The following is a 15,534-nucleotide window of genomic DNA, read 5'->3' on the forward strand; positions in this document are numbered from 1 at the left end:
TGAGCCACCCAGGTGCCCCTCAACACCCATTTTATGATGATAACGTCTTCAAGCTGATAAGCACTATCTTTGAAAATCTCAAGCTGAGTTCATGCTGAACAGAGAGGGACCAAATGTTTTCCCCCTGGGATTAGCCAGAAGGCAAGTTGGTCCCTCTCACTTCTAATCCACACTGCCTGGGAGTCCTCGCCCACAGACAGGGCAAGACGAAAACTGGAAAGGAACATGTATGTGGAAGTATCTAGGAAATGCGAGGGACCCATACCGTCCACCACCCCGCCCCAGACCAGAGCAAGGGAATTTACAGACTGTGTCTCCGTATCCTAGCAACAGACAGATGCCAAATGAAACTGAGAAGCAGGCCATTTTCCCGACGTGTCCAAACGCATAGAATCCACAACATCCAGCGCGAACCCTCAGGTAAACTACGGACCTTACTGTATAATGAGTCAGGCCAGGTTCACTCCTGGCAGTGAGTGCATAATTCTGATGGGGAATGCTGAAAAAGGGGGACAGACAATGCATGTGTGGGTGCAGCGGGGTAAGTGAAATCACTGTACCCCCTTTGTGCGTTTTTCTTTTTGTGAATCTTAAGCTGCAGTAAAAAGTCGCCTTAAAAAAAAAAAAAAACTGTTTCCAGGACGCCTGGGTGGCTCAGTTGGTTAAGCAGCTGCCTTCAGCTCAGGTCATGATCCCAGCATCCTGGGATCAAGTCCCACATCGGGCTCCTTGCTCAGCAGGGAGCCTACTTCTTCCTCTGCCTGCCAGTGCGCTTGCTCTCTCTCTCTCTCTCTGACAAATAAATAAATAAAATCTTAAAAAAACAACAACAACAACAAACCATTTCCTCAAACTTTTGCGGTAAAAGTGTGATATCCAAATCACAGGCATTAGAAGAAAATCATCCTGATATGTCACAAGGAAACTACAGATACTGTTCCCCAGGAATGCAGACACAAAAATCCTTAAAGGGGTGTCTGGCTCGGTCAGTTAAGCGTGGGACTCTTGATTTTGGCTCAGGTCATGGTCTCAGGGTCCTGGAATGGAGCCCTCCAGTGGCCTCGAGCCTACTTAACATTTTGTCTTCTCTCCCACTCCTCACCCAAAATGCACACATGGGCACACATTCTCTCTCTTTCAAAAAAAAAAAAATTCTTGGGGTGTCTGGGTGGCTCAGTCAGTTAAGCATCTGCTTTCAGATCAGGTCATGATCCCAGGGTCCTGGGATCGAGTCCCACGTCAGGATCCTTCCCCGGGGGCAGGAGGGGGGAGCCTGCTTCTCCCTTTCCCACACCCCCTGTTTGTGTTCCTGCTCTCACTGTATCTCTCTCTGTCAAATAAATAAATAAAATCTTTAAGAAAAAGATGATAGCATGTATAGTGAATTCTATGGAATCCACGGAGGCCACAAGAATTTGTAATAAAATTTAGCAAGGCACAACATCAAATATAAATATTGTATTTCTGTATGTTAGCCATGCACAAGTGGAAAATGAACTTTAAAAAAATACCAAAAGCATAAAAAAGGGAAATATTTATGGATAAATGTTTAAAGATACGGGCTAAACTCCAATGAAAATTATAAAACATCGCTGAGTGTGTAATTCAAGAAGACCGAAATATTCATATTGACATATTGTTAGGATGGCAATTCTTACCTAGTTGGTCTATAGATGCTCATTCCGAGCCGCAACGGTAAACAAGTCATTCCATAGTCATATGGCAGAATACTGCCCAGCAATAAAAAGAAATGGACCGTGGACACAGGCAACAACATGGATATATCTCAAAAGCATTCTGCTAAGTGAACAAAGCCCAACATAAACTAAATATATTTTTCCATCCATCACGGACTCTACAATAGGCCAAGCTCTATGATGACCCATGAAAAGGAGGTCTAATTTGTAGTGAAAGAAGGCGTGATGGTGGTTCTGTGCTGTGGAAGGGTGCACCGGGGAGTTGTGTTGGCTGATCGAATGTTCTAGCTTGGGAGCACCTAGGTGGCTCAGTCAGTTCAGCATCTGCCTTCAGCTTGGGTCATGATCCCCGAGACCTGCGATGGAGCCCCACATAGGGCTCCCTGCTTGGCAGGAAGCCTGCTTCTCTCTCTCCCACCCTCCCTGCTTGTGGTCCCTCTCTCACTGTGTCTGTCTCCGTCAAATTAATAAAAACAAAACAAACAAAAACAAAGTTCTAGTTCTCCATAAGGGTGTTTGCTGCACTGACATTCGCATGGATCTTGTCCCAGTTCTTTGATCTCTACTACATAAGATATGTGCATTTTTCTTTTATGTAAATTCCACCTCATAAAAACTGGTAATAAACCGCCAGCTAAGAATCTCCTATTGTGCAAAAGTGTAAAATTATGCATGATGAAATACAGATTATTTGGAATTGATGATGAAAGTCCTACTTATCCGAACTAAAGAGAAACAGACCAAGCCATGCTTAAAGGGAAACGTATAATCTTACCAGCACATGAGAAAACATGCAAGACAGAACATCGGTTAGCTCAAGGGTCACCTCTAGATACTACAAGAAGAAAGGAAACCCCTCTGTTCCCTGGGGAAGAAAGAAGAATTTACATTTGCTTCTATTGGGTACTAAGAAGGATGACCAATCTGAGACCACTGTGCTTTTGAAGCTCCAGGTTTTAAGACCCTGGGTTTGGACTACAGCTCCTTGCAAGGACAGGTGTGTGGTTGAGCTTCTCAGAGAGAAGTGTCCTGTCCAGTTGGTGCCGGGCCATCTCTGCTGTATCCAGACCCAGCCGGCTTTCCTTTTAATTCTCCGCTGCCACTGGCAAAGGTCAAGTTTAATTTTGCTCCCGTCTTGCCTTGGAGGTATGTGTGTGTGTATTTATATAGCCTTTGGGCTCCAAGTTTTAAGGAATAGTGGCTTTCCATGATTTTTTTTTAAAGATTTTATTTATTTGTTCGACAGAGAGAGACACAGTGAGAGGGGGAACATAAGAAAGGGAAGTGGGAGACAGAGAAGCAGGCTTCCCACTGAGCAGGGAGCCCAATGCGGGGCTCCATCCCAGGACCCTGGGATCATGACCTGAATCAATGGCAGATGCTTAATGACTGAGCCATCCAGTTGCCCCTCTTTTTACAAGAGGGTACAGAGCCCAGGCTTCAACCTGCTGTGCACTATGAGGCTATTTGGAGAAGCTCACGGTCACCCAGGCTGCCAAACACCCTTCATGCTCTCCCTGCTCCATGTAGAGTAATTCTGCATTATCTCTTCACTCTCTTCAAAGCTTGTAACAGATGGTTCTTACATTTTATCTAGAATTTACTTATTTTCAGCAGAATTAATCTAAATACCCCATCTAGCCTTTTTCTCAAACCGGGAGGCACAGGAGACACAGGCGATAAAGACAACTATTGATAATTGTGAGTACCGGCATGACAAAGAGAAAAGACAAGCCATGGACGAGAGAAAATACTGGAATGCAAATAGGTTTAAAGATCACAAACAGAGTGTATAAAGAGTTCATACACTCAGTATGAGGCAAAAGATAGGCATCAGTAACTCATCTGACCAGGAAATCCGAGAGACCAAAAAACATATAAAAAGATGTTTAACTTCCTATTAATTTGGTATACTGGACATTTGTCATTTTTTGGCCACTGGGGATTTGGAACCTTTCTTTTTGTGTTTGAGGAACTCCCTCCTCTGAGAGTCTTTTCCCACAATGTCAGGGGTGCCTGGGTGGGTCTGTTGGTTAAGCATCTGACCCTTGGTTCCAGCTCAGGTCTTGATCTCAGGTCATGAGTTCAAACCCCGTGTTGGGCTCCAAGTTGGGTGTGGAGACTACTCAGGGGGGAAAAAAAAAGGAAGAAGAAGGTGCAACATTAGACACACATTTTCCAGCTACGCCTGGCCAGGCTTCCCTTCAAGGTTGTGGGATCGCGAAGCAGAGAGGCTTCCCATAGCACCTGTACCCACACATATAAGTGGAGGCAGGGCGGTGGGCTTCCACCAGTGTCCGGGGGCTATTGTCCATGGTGCTGGGCACTGACACCTGTGACTGGGCAACAGGACAGCGTTGGTAAGCCCTTGGCCCCTCTGCTCTTTCAGCAACCCCAGAGATTTTGATTGCTTTAGTAATTTTCTTTTCTGCTTTAATCCGAAATGTATCTACCTCAGGCAAATGCAAGTTCAAACAACGACAAGATAGAGACCCTTTTCTACGCAGGAGATGATGAGAAACAGAAATATTTAGACACCACTGGAGTGAGTGTAAATTGGTATAGACACTTTGGAAGACAATTCGTGGGTGTCTAATAAAGCGGAATGCAGGTATCTTAGGACCCGGAAATTCCACTGCTGGTCACATTCTCTAAAGCATAGCTTGTGCCAACAAGTACAACAGTCTTCACTGGAGAGCTATTTATAACACCAGGAAAAAAAAAAAAAAAACCACCCTAAACCCTACTTTGATGTCAATGGAGTGAATAATACATTGCAGTATATTTATACACCTTGTGAACTAGAACAGAACTTACGAGATGGAGAGATTCTGAGAAGGACACAACACTGCAGAAGGACAAGTATAGTATACTGTTCCCGCTCAGTCAGAGACAGAGACTTAAGGGACAGATGTGGATCTGAAGATTGGTGGTTGTGTCAATGACTACATCTCGGTTAGCATAGGACACTACAGCTTTGCCTCATTAGGAGAAATGGGGCAAATTGTCTTCTTTACCACCACTGCCTGCAAATTTGCAACTAAATTAATAAAAATTTAATGTAATATGAAACAATGTATATATTATTTATAGACACATGATGGTTTCTTTCTAGGAAATGGGATCTGGGAGAGATAAACAAGGGACCAATGCTGTCCCAAGGACCCCGTGAGCGTGAGTTAACACGTGTGAAGCACACATAGCAGGGCCTGGCAGTTGGGTTCTGGTTAAGCCCAGCGTGGTTGGACTGAGATAAAAATGCTCCCCCTGCCCCCGGTCCCCCATGATCATGTTTCGAGGTCAGTTTCTCAACCGATGTTGCTGTCAGCACTGGGAGCAGAGGAGACAAACAAGGTGTCCAAGGCCCCTGGAGCTGAACTGGGACTGATTGCTGATCACACCCCAAGTTGGAGCAGGTGCATGTCTGAAGCGGAGGTAGGAGGGGCTGGGTCAAGTGAGAGGGGGAAGGCGTTTGTAGGAGTTGGGACTGTATTCGACCTCTTGAGTCCTTCTATCCTTCCTCATCCCCATTCCCACTCAGTGAGCTTAGGGTCAGCCCCTTTTGGATGAGATATCCTGGAGAAATGAGTCCTCAGGCTTCCCAGGATGTTAGGAATTTGAAAAGGAAAGGAGTGGACAGCGGCCCTAGTTCCTCAGCTGCAAAGGGCGGGCCGAGGGCTCCCTCTGCAGGCGAGTAACTGCTTCTGCAACATCTTCGTCCTTCCCCACACTCAGTGGGGCCCCCCCCCCCCGCCCCCCCCCCCCCACTATACCCACAAAGACCAAGACTGTCAGCTCAGTGTCCTGTTCAAGGGTACCTAGCCAGAAGGCAGGAAGACTGCCCGAGAAATGGTGGTCTCAATAGTAATGCTTTAAAAAAAAATAAACATTTTATTCTGGTAAAACATGTGCAACATAGGGCTGCCTGGGTGGCTCAGTGGGTTAAGCCTCTGCCTTCAGCTCAGGTCATGATCTCAGGGTCCTGGGATCGAGTCCCGCATTGGGCTCTCTGCTAGGCAGGAAGCCTGCTTCTTCCACCCCACCCGCCTGCTTGCCTCTCTGCCTACTTGTAATCTCTCTCTGTCAAATAAATAAAATCTTTAAAAAAAAAAAAACAAAAAAACAAAAAACATGTGCAACATAAAATGTACCATCTGAACCATTTCCAAGTGTCCAGCTCAGTGGGATTAAGGACATTGACACTGCTGAGCAGCCATCCTCACCATCTGTCTCCAGAACATTCCATCCTCTCACATTGAGACACTACCCTGTCCCTGTTACTCGGTGACCCCATCCCTCCCCGCAAGTCCCCCGCACTAGCCAAACACCAAGGTCCGTGATGTAACCCAGCTTCTGCGGCCAGTCATATCCCGCTGTACCTTTCTCTGGAAAATGGTTTCCAGGCTATGCCTGAGCTCCTGCTCTCCCTCCTGGTAACCCTCGGCCTAGAGGTCCCTGGCGTGGGGTCCACTCTGGCCCCCGGCCTCCACGCGCAGAGCTCCCGGGGTGCCAGGTGAGGCTGGGGCTCAGCTGGCCTCCATCCCCCGCCGTCCTCTGCACCCCTCACTCTTCACCATCTCCCCTGAGAATACCCCATCATCAGCCACCTGCCCAAGGATCCCCACTGAGGCCCAGCTCCTATGGCACTGAGGGAGGGCGGCTTTCCACAGCTGCTGAGCAAGAAGCTAGCTCTGCCTTCAGATGTCTACCCCAGAAGCTGCACTCCCTGCTCCTGCTCCTCCCCAGCAAACTCAGCCCAAGGCCTGAAACATGAATGTGAGAGCTGACCCTACTCCGGGGCTCCCTAACTTGGTAGTCACCCCAATGTGGCAAGACCCAGAGGTCAGGCAGCCCCAGGACAGCAGGCCAAGCACAGGAAAGTACGTTTCGAAGTTCTACCACAGAGCCACTCCAGATGACACAGGACCCGCAGCCCCGGGGGCCACTAGACTCTTCCAGAAAGTTCCGAGGACCCATGACAGAGGTCAGAAAATGCAATAGTCATTCAAACAGTGCAAACAAAACAAAACACCAAAAAAACAGAACCAAAAAAACCCACGGCTCTTGACTGTATTTATTTTCCATTTATAAATGTTCTTTGGCTGATTTTGAAAGTTTGATTCTGATTGAACTGTAGATGTTAAAGTGATAATATTTGAATACATCGTGTTAAACAAAACATTATCAAAATAGATTTTATCTTTTCTTTTTATGCTTGTTGGGGAAACAATTCCAGTTACCCATGTGACATAGTTTTATTGGACAGCACTGATGTCCTGTGTGCTAGGAGCGGGCTGGGCCACATCAAACTTCATAAGAAGGTCAGTATTTTTTTTAAAGATTTTATTTATTTTTTATTTGACAGGCAGAGATCACAAGCAGGTAGAGAGAGAGGAGGAAGCAGGCTCCCCGCCGAGCAGAGAGCCCAATGCAAGGCTCGATCCCAGGACCCCAGGACCACAACCCGAGCCAAAGGCAGAGGCCCCAACCCACTAAACCACCCAGGTGCCCCTAAAAAGGTCAGTATTAACCCACGGAGTTCTCCCCAACTGTGGTCCAGCCCCAATCTCACATCTTTTATGTAGTTACTGATTCATTCGTTCCTTTATTTATTCAATCATGCACTCACGTCAACAGACCTCTCCAAACACCTGTTACCTGCTGGGGCCTCTGGCGAGCTCCAGAGCTCCCCCAGAAATCGCAGCTCTTGCTCTCAATCTTCCTGAGCGACTGAGGTTTTCCCACTGCTTCTGTTCCCTGGCCTTATCACGGAACCCCACCTGCTTCCTCTTGCAAACCGTATTTACATGTTAGAGTCAGAGGTGTGTATCATGGCCCTCCACCTCCCAATGCTCCCAGACAGTTGCCCGAGAAGAATGATGTTCTCTTACATCACCTAAGCAACAGCTGTCAACTTCAGCACATGTAACCGGATTCATACGTCATACCTAATCTTCTGTTTGTATTCCAGTCTTGTCGGTTTTGTCCATTCACCCAATAATAGGCTTCAAAGCATCTTTTTCCCCCACCCCTGGTACAGGATCCAGCCAAGATCTGGCACTGGAATTAGTTATCATGTCCCTTTGGTTCCCAGGACCCTTCGAAGCAGAATTTGCAGGTGAGTAGACTGTGGCCCACAGAAGCATTTGAATCCATCATCCGAGGCCACTCACGCGGTTGGTATCAGAGCCACTGTCCTGGTCAGCGATGGGGCTCCAAACTCTTGTGATGTCTGGTACTGAGCTGCACCCTCTTTAACGTTGTTTTCTTTTTTCTTTTTTAAAGATTTTATTTATTTATTTGACAGACAGAGATCACAAGTAGGCAGAGAGAGGAGGGGGGTAAGCAGGCTCCCCGCTGAGCAGAGAACCTGACGTGGGGTTGATCCCAGGACCCTGGGACCATGACCTGAGCCGAAGGCAGAGGCTTTAACCCACTGAGCCACCCAGACGCCCCTTAACGTTGTTTTCTTAAGGAGACTTCACACCCAGCACAAGGCTTGAACTCACAACCCTGAGATCAAGAGTTGCATGCTCTCCCCACTGAGCTAGCTAGCCAGGCCCCTCCAAGCTGCAGCCTCTTAATGATGATATCTTTAGGAGAATTTCAAATATACGCACACTGATGGTGGGAGCTTTCTTCTGAGGTCTCCATGAAGATTGGCTGGTTTGGAAAAATGTGACATCATCTTACAGCTGAAGACGCCCTACTCTGGCCCCATCCATTCCAGACCTAGACTGACCCTCTGCTGAAACAACCCAAATTTCCAAGGGCCAGAGGAGGTATAAAGAGGGATGTGGTCTACAGTGGAAGGCTAGCCAGCAGGGCAGTGGGTGAGCTGTGGCTTTGTACATGATAACAAACTAATCTCATAAGCATAATGGAGGGGCACCTGGGTGGCTCAGTGGGTTAAGCCTCTGCCTTCGGCTCAGGTCATGATCTCAGGGTCCTGGGATTGAGCCCCGCGTTGGGCTCTCTGCTTGGTTGGGAGCCTGCTTCCCCATCTCTCTCTCTGCCTCTCTGCCTACTTGTGATCTCTGTCTGTCAAATAAATAAATAAAATCTTTAAAAAATGTGCATAATGGGAAAAAAGTGCAATTCCAGGAAAAGACATATAAATAAGAACAATAAACATGCATTATGTTCTCTAATATGTATGACACACATATCTTACTAGACATGTCTATATACCACATGTGTGCTTTTTACATTTATGATGTCCTTGCCTTTCTCTATAGATGTACAATTTTACTATATGTGGTACTTCACACTACATGTGGAGGGCATATAATATACAAGTTATATGTTAGCTTGTGTATGTTACATATAAATATGTATTTACTATACATTTTACTATATATTTATCACTCTATGTATTTACCCTGCATGTTTACTCTATATAGTATTTTATTTATAATTTTATCTTATAAGTATACTCAAATACCATAAATATTCTAATATATAAAACATGCCATGTATATAATAATTTTACTAGTTATGTGATAAGTATTATACAAAATACCATACACAGATGAAATACTACATACATTATATTTTGTCCATACAGATCTATGTTATATCATGTATAAACCTATACTATAGATCTATCACGACAGACAAGGGTGTGATAAATAAATTTTATTGCCCTCCCTGGACAGTCACTTGTATGCACAGTGGCCCGGCGTTTGGGCCGCCAGTGTTCTGAGCGTCAGCATCTGACCACCACGGGACAGGCTGTGATCTCAGATTCTACCCACTGAAGTTCTGTTTTTAACTGGATAGAAAAATCACAGAGAAAGTGCAAATCTGTTTGAACACCTGGTCTCTCTTCGAATGTACATACAAAGCAATTTTGCAAGTAGAAACTTGGAGAGCACCCTGCTGGTTTTCTATTTTCCCTCCGGAGTTGCTTGTTTTGTTCCGTGTTCATTTTCTTTTCTCAGCGCTTGGCTTCCTCCTCTCCAACGCAGCGGTGCCTGGGTCGGGGTTCAGTGGCAAAGGGGCATGAGGAGCCTTCTGGGAGGGATGAGTGCCAGAGACCGTGGCCTTCTTGATATGCAGACCTCACGGCCTCCTGGATATGCAGACCTATCTGAACCCACCCAACTGCTCCAGGACTGTAAGCCCTGTGATGTGCAGGTGCGTTTCTCGCCCCAAACCCCACAGCCACGGGACGGCAGGCTGGCTGGGTACAGATCACGCAAATCAGGCCATCGGAGAGTTGACTATGTGGCAGGTGATCAGGGACCCCTGGAAGGCAGGCAGGGACAAGGGGCCCTCCACCAAGAGGAAATCACCATGAAACCTTTTTTAAAGAACTTATTTGTTTATTAGAGAGAACACACGTGCTCCTGCAAGAAAGCGAGCGAGCAAGTGGGGGTGGGAAGCCAGAGGGAGCAGCAGACTCCCACTGAACAAGGAGCCTGACACAGGACTCGGTCCCAGGACCCTGAGCCCAAAGCAGACGAGAACCCACTGAGCCATCCCGGTGCCCCAGAAGCCCACCCTTAAAAGAATTTTACACCACCCACCCAGGAAGGAGCCCTCCACTCTTTCCCATGTGATAGATAGGTGACAAAAACCTGATCAGATGACAGGTACAGATTTAAAAAGCCCCTAAAAAACCCTAGATTTAGAAACCCCGGTGACCACCTTCTCAGGTCCTTGGGGGCGTCCTACTATCATTTTGCTTTCGCTCAATAAACCTTTCTTTGCTGCCCACCACTCTGTCTGTCTACCTCCTCATTTTTTCCTTAAAGATTTTAATCTATTTGTCAGAGAGAGAAAGAGAGAGAGAGCGCACAAGCAGGGGGAGGAGCGGAGGGAGAGGGAGAAGCAGGCTCCCCGCTGAGCAGGGAGCCTGCTGCGGGGCTTGATCCTAGGACCCCAAGATTTTGACCTGAACCGAAGGCAGACGCATCACCGACGGAGCCCCCCAGTGCCCCGACCTCCTCATTCTTCGAAGCCGTGGGACAGAGAACCACCGGCACCGAAGGAGAAAAAAAATCCCGTATCACGGGCACTGTTCTTTCACATACGGAAGACTGCACAAACATCTCGTTTCGTTTTTCCAAATCACAATAAATCCAGAACCGGCGTCCACTCACCTGGCTAACACGAAACTCAATCTCACCTTTCTTTTTAGGGGAGGTCCTTCAGGCCGCTGAGTTTGGGCCTCGGTGCTGACAAAGCAGCCCAGGTGGGTCCACAGCTAGGAGGTGAGGCGGGAGGGCCAGTCCCCTCTGGGACATCGGGTTCCTCCACCCTTCAGAACCTGGCCCACCATCTTGAAAATACTTCTGCTTCTCCCCTGCCTCCTGCCGAGTTACCTACTGTTATCACTGCAGCTTCTGCCAAGAACTAGGTTCAGTGACATGAAATGAATCCCACCCATTGTCTCCTGGGCAAGGGAAAGCACCCCGGGCTCCTCCCACCCCGGGCTCCTCCCACCCCGGGCTCCTCCCACCCCGGGCTTCTCCCGCGCCCGGGCTTCTCCCACCCCCGCACCAGGCCTCCCGAGGGGGGATGTGGCAGAACATTAGCCCATCAAACTTGTGACTTTGTGGGAACTCTAAATTTCACCTATAAATGCATTTAAGTTTTAAAAATAGGGTCTTGAGGTGTTACGATGATTTTCTGGCCCCAAGATGCATGGAGTCACTCTGGTCGTCACTTCTGGTCCCTGCAGGTGGCCCGAGGACCCAGGAACCCAGTCTCTGCAGTCCCCACACATCACCTACCCTGAGCTCCGTCCTTCCTTCCCTGTTCCTTCTGACCCCAAACAAGGGTGACTGTGTGACCCCAGCGGATCCGAAAGGTTCCGTTTTTCTCTTCTTGTTCTCTTTGTTCTATGGAAGCTTCATGCCTTGCTCCCCATTTCGCGGTTCTCCGAATGGAGACAGTCCACTTTGCCAAGTGTTAAATTAGGTTTGCATCACCTGTGTCATCACCTTTAATCACGTAACAGATGAAAATGGGAACGCTACCTCAGGAAGGCCAGCAGCGGGCCACACTCAGCCCTGGACTACAGGTCTCTCTCAGCAAACATCCTTTTGCCTGGTTTGTGGGTAACCGTCATCTGTTATTGGTCTCCCTCAAATGAGTCCATTTAACTCACACATGGAGAACACTCACACGTCCCAGTTGTTCTCTGATGATCCACTTTGTGGGGAGAAAGGCCGTGGATCTCTCTGTACTGACGTGGAAAGAGCTTACGATAAACTAAGCAACTGACGGTGCCTTACGGTGCCTGGAGCATGCTGCCACTTGTGTAAGAATTGTCAATCAAGTGTTTAAAAGGCCAGAATAAGGAAGGACAAAGAACAGATGGAAAATGGTCTTAATCCCAAAACGAATGGTAATTGCAATGGCCACAAATGAGATAAATGTTCCCCTTAAAAGCAAAGATGACCAGATCGGATTAAAAGGGAGGTCTTACTAGATACTCTCTGTAAAACCCTCGTTAAATATCCAGCTATCCAGAGATGACAACAAACACGGACTGGGCAGTTCAACAGGAATTTATTCTCTCAGTTCTGGAGGTGGGACATCTGAAATCAAGGAGTCCGTGGGTTTTTTCTTCTGGAGACTCCAAGGGGGAATCCGTTGCCCAAGCCTCTCCAGCTTCTGGTGGTTGCGCACAACCCCTGACCATTCTCGGCCTTGGCACCCACCACTTCCTGTGCCTCTATCCTCACGTGCTCTTCCCTTCCGCGATCTGTCCAAGTTTTCTCCATCTCATGAGGACACTGGTCACTGGATTAGGGCCCGCTCAACTTGCTGATGTCTGTGAAGACCCTGTTTCCTATAAGGTCACATCCACAGGTCCTGGGGGCTGGGACTGGAGCGTGTCTTTCCAGGGGACACAGCTGAATGCAGGACACCATGCAAACACTGATCAAAAGCAAGCTGGAAGTCAGCTTGGAAGTCAGACACAGCGGACTCCAGAACAGGACATAATAGTGGGAAGGAAAAGGAGTATTTAAAATGGGAACGGGGGAGGGGCGCCTGGGTGGCTCAGTGGGTTAAAGCCTCTGCCTTCAGCTCAGGTCATGATCCCAGGGTCCTGGGATCGAGCCCCATATCCTGCTCTCCGCTCAGCGGGGAGCCTGCTCCCCCCCACCTTTGCCTGCCTCTCTGCCTACTTGTGATTTCTGTCTGTCAAATAAATAAATAAGATCTTTAAAAAAAAAATAAAATGGGAATGGGGGGAAAATAATAAAATAAATAAAAAAATAAAATAAAATGGGAACGGGGGTCAGTTTATCCCAAAGGCAAAGCCACCCTCATTGTGTGTTTTCATGTCCTACAGAACACAACATCCAGGAAGAAAGGGACAAGACAAAGGGGAAATAGACAAATCCATCACGAGAAGTGGAGATTCCAATCTCTCTCTCTGAGCAATGGTAGAGCCAGAAAGGTTTCCGAAGGTTTGAACAGCACTGTCCACCCACTCGACCTGACACACCACACTCCACCCAGCAGCCACAGTACCTTTTCCAAGCCGACGAGGAACCTTCACCGAGGTGAGTCACACTATGACCAGAAAGCAAATCCCAAATTTTAAAAAGGACCAGAATCCTACAAAGTATGCTCTCTATCCACGACATCATCGCACAAGAAACTCATTTTGGAAACCTATCTGGAAGATCCTCAAATATTTGGAAATCAATGACACATTTCCAAATAAACTGTGGGTCCACGAGGAAATCATCACGGAAATCAGAAACACCATTTTCAACAGAAAGACCACGTAAGTCTGTGGGATATAACTGAAGTAGTGTGGGAGGGAGAATTACAGCCTTCAGTATTCAGAAACACAGCCCACACAGTATGTGAGATTCGGACCCTTGTCCCTCCTGGGACAGAGTTTCTGTACCCTTGCAGCAAACATCGTTATTTTATAAGGGTCAAGAAAGGTTGCTTCCTTCCTTTTGCTGATGCTTTTGCATTTATTAGCTAAAATTCTTCTTGATAGAATCAACTATTTTACCTTGAAGTATAAGGTAAAATACAAAAGGCAAGACTAATGACATTTTGCTTGAGTCTTTGGTTTATTCTCAGAGTCGTGACACGATACTTGGCAATATTTACCTGAGATCACACACGGATTTTTTTATTCTTTAGAAGCTCACGTGGTCCCAGGTGGAGGGGGGATCTCTTGAAGCTGGCTCCTTATTCCTTCCCTCTGCCCCAATAACTTACTATGAAATGTGAAAACATACAGAGAAGTTGAAAGAACCTCACAGGGGCCAGTTAACAAACCTACCACAATTCTATGGTGATCAGTTTTCTTTGATCAGCATCTTCAGTGCTACTTGCCTTCTCAGAGCCCGTTTTCAGTTTATGTGTCTCCTTCTAGGTCTTTCTCTGGGTACTATATGCATTTCCCTATTGTGCTAGTCTGCTAGGGCTGCCATAACAGAATACCATGGAACGGGTCTCATGATTCTGCAGCCTGGACATCCAAGGTCAAGGTGTGAGCGGGTCTGGTTTCTCTTGGGACAGGGGCAGGGGCTGTGGGTCCCACCCCCATTTCTCCTGTTGGACAACCCAGAGCTGATGCCTGGAGCTGATGTCGGTGGGGAGTCCTGTTGCTCCCGATCCAGGGCCCCTGCCACAGACTGCTTGAGTATCTCTAGGGAACGCGGTGGTTAGCTTAGTTCAGAGCCAGCAAGCCGAGAGAAGAGACGGAGCTCCGGGTGGAGGCCCATCACTTTTAGGACGTAGACTTAGAGGGGACGTATTGTCACTCTGCTATGTTCTGTTCCTTAGATTGATTAAGTGCACCTGCCCTGGAGGGGAGCAGGGTCTGGCTTGGGATTGATGAATGCATCACAGATTATGAACACGGATGCCAACTTCCAGGATGCTTTGATTCCTGCATGCTGTCTCTCTTAACGCCATAATTCTAAGGTGGCAAGAATCGTGCATTCCTTGCTCACCACCATACCCTCAACAGAGCACACCCCACTTGGGCCCCTCACACACTTGGAACTGCTTCTGTGGGATGCTTCAGACTTTTGGGGATGTGGGATAGCAGATGGTCTTGGGGTGCTCTCTACAACACGAAGAGATGTCTCGTTTTGCATCGGGGGGCACATTCCCATCACCTGCGTTAAAGGACATGACCGAGGCTGGGGTGCTAGGCTGGTTCCTTTTGAAGAACATGGGACTCTTGATCTCCGGATTGTAAGTTCAAGACCCAGGTTGGGCACTTAAAAAATACATACATATATATGTGTGTGCATGTGTGTGTGTGTATATATATATATATACACACACACACATATATATATATACCGGGCTGTCGGCACATATGGGAAAACTGAGGAAGAAAGGCCGCACAACTTAAGTAGGACGGCGAGAATTCGAACCCAGTGTCAGAAGTCAGGTTGAGAACCTTCTGTTGAAAACAAGCCCCCGTGTTGTTCCGACTGAGGGAAAGTACATCTGCGCAAGTACAGTCTGAGCCTCGGTACCCAGTACACACCGACCCCCACCGTACCCCGCTCGGACCGCGGCGGGCCGGCGCTGGACACATCCGGGCGCACCTGCCAGCGCCGGCCCCGCCCCGCGGCGGCAGGTCCCGCCTCAGAAGCGGCAGGCCACGCCCACCACGTGATGCGCTCCCCTCCCACTCGCGCGCGGCTCTTCTGAGGGCTGAGTCCTCCGCGGGCGGAACCATGGTGCCCCCTGAATGGGGGAAGACGGAATTACCGCCGCCGCCGTGGGCTTGGGAGTATGATTCATGCGACTCTCCTTCATGGTGCTCTGACGCCGGACAGGCGTCTTTCCAGCAGTGCTGGCCATCTCTGGGCCGCCGGGAGGACCTTTT

Source organism: Mustela nigripes, chromosome 11 (genome assembly GCF_022355385.1).
Source record: "Mustela nigripes isolate SB6536 chromosome 11, MUSNIG.SB6536, whole genome shotgun sequence".
Taxonomy (NCBI): Eukaryota; Metazoa; Chordata; class Mammalia; order Carnivora; family Mustelidae; genus Mustela; species Mustela nigripes.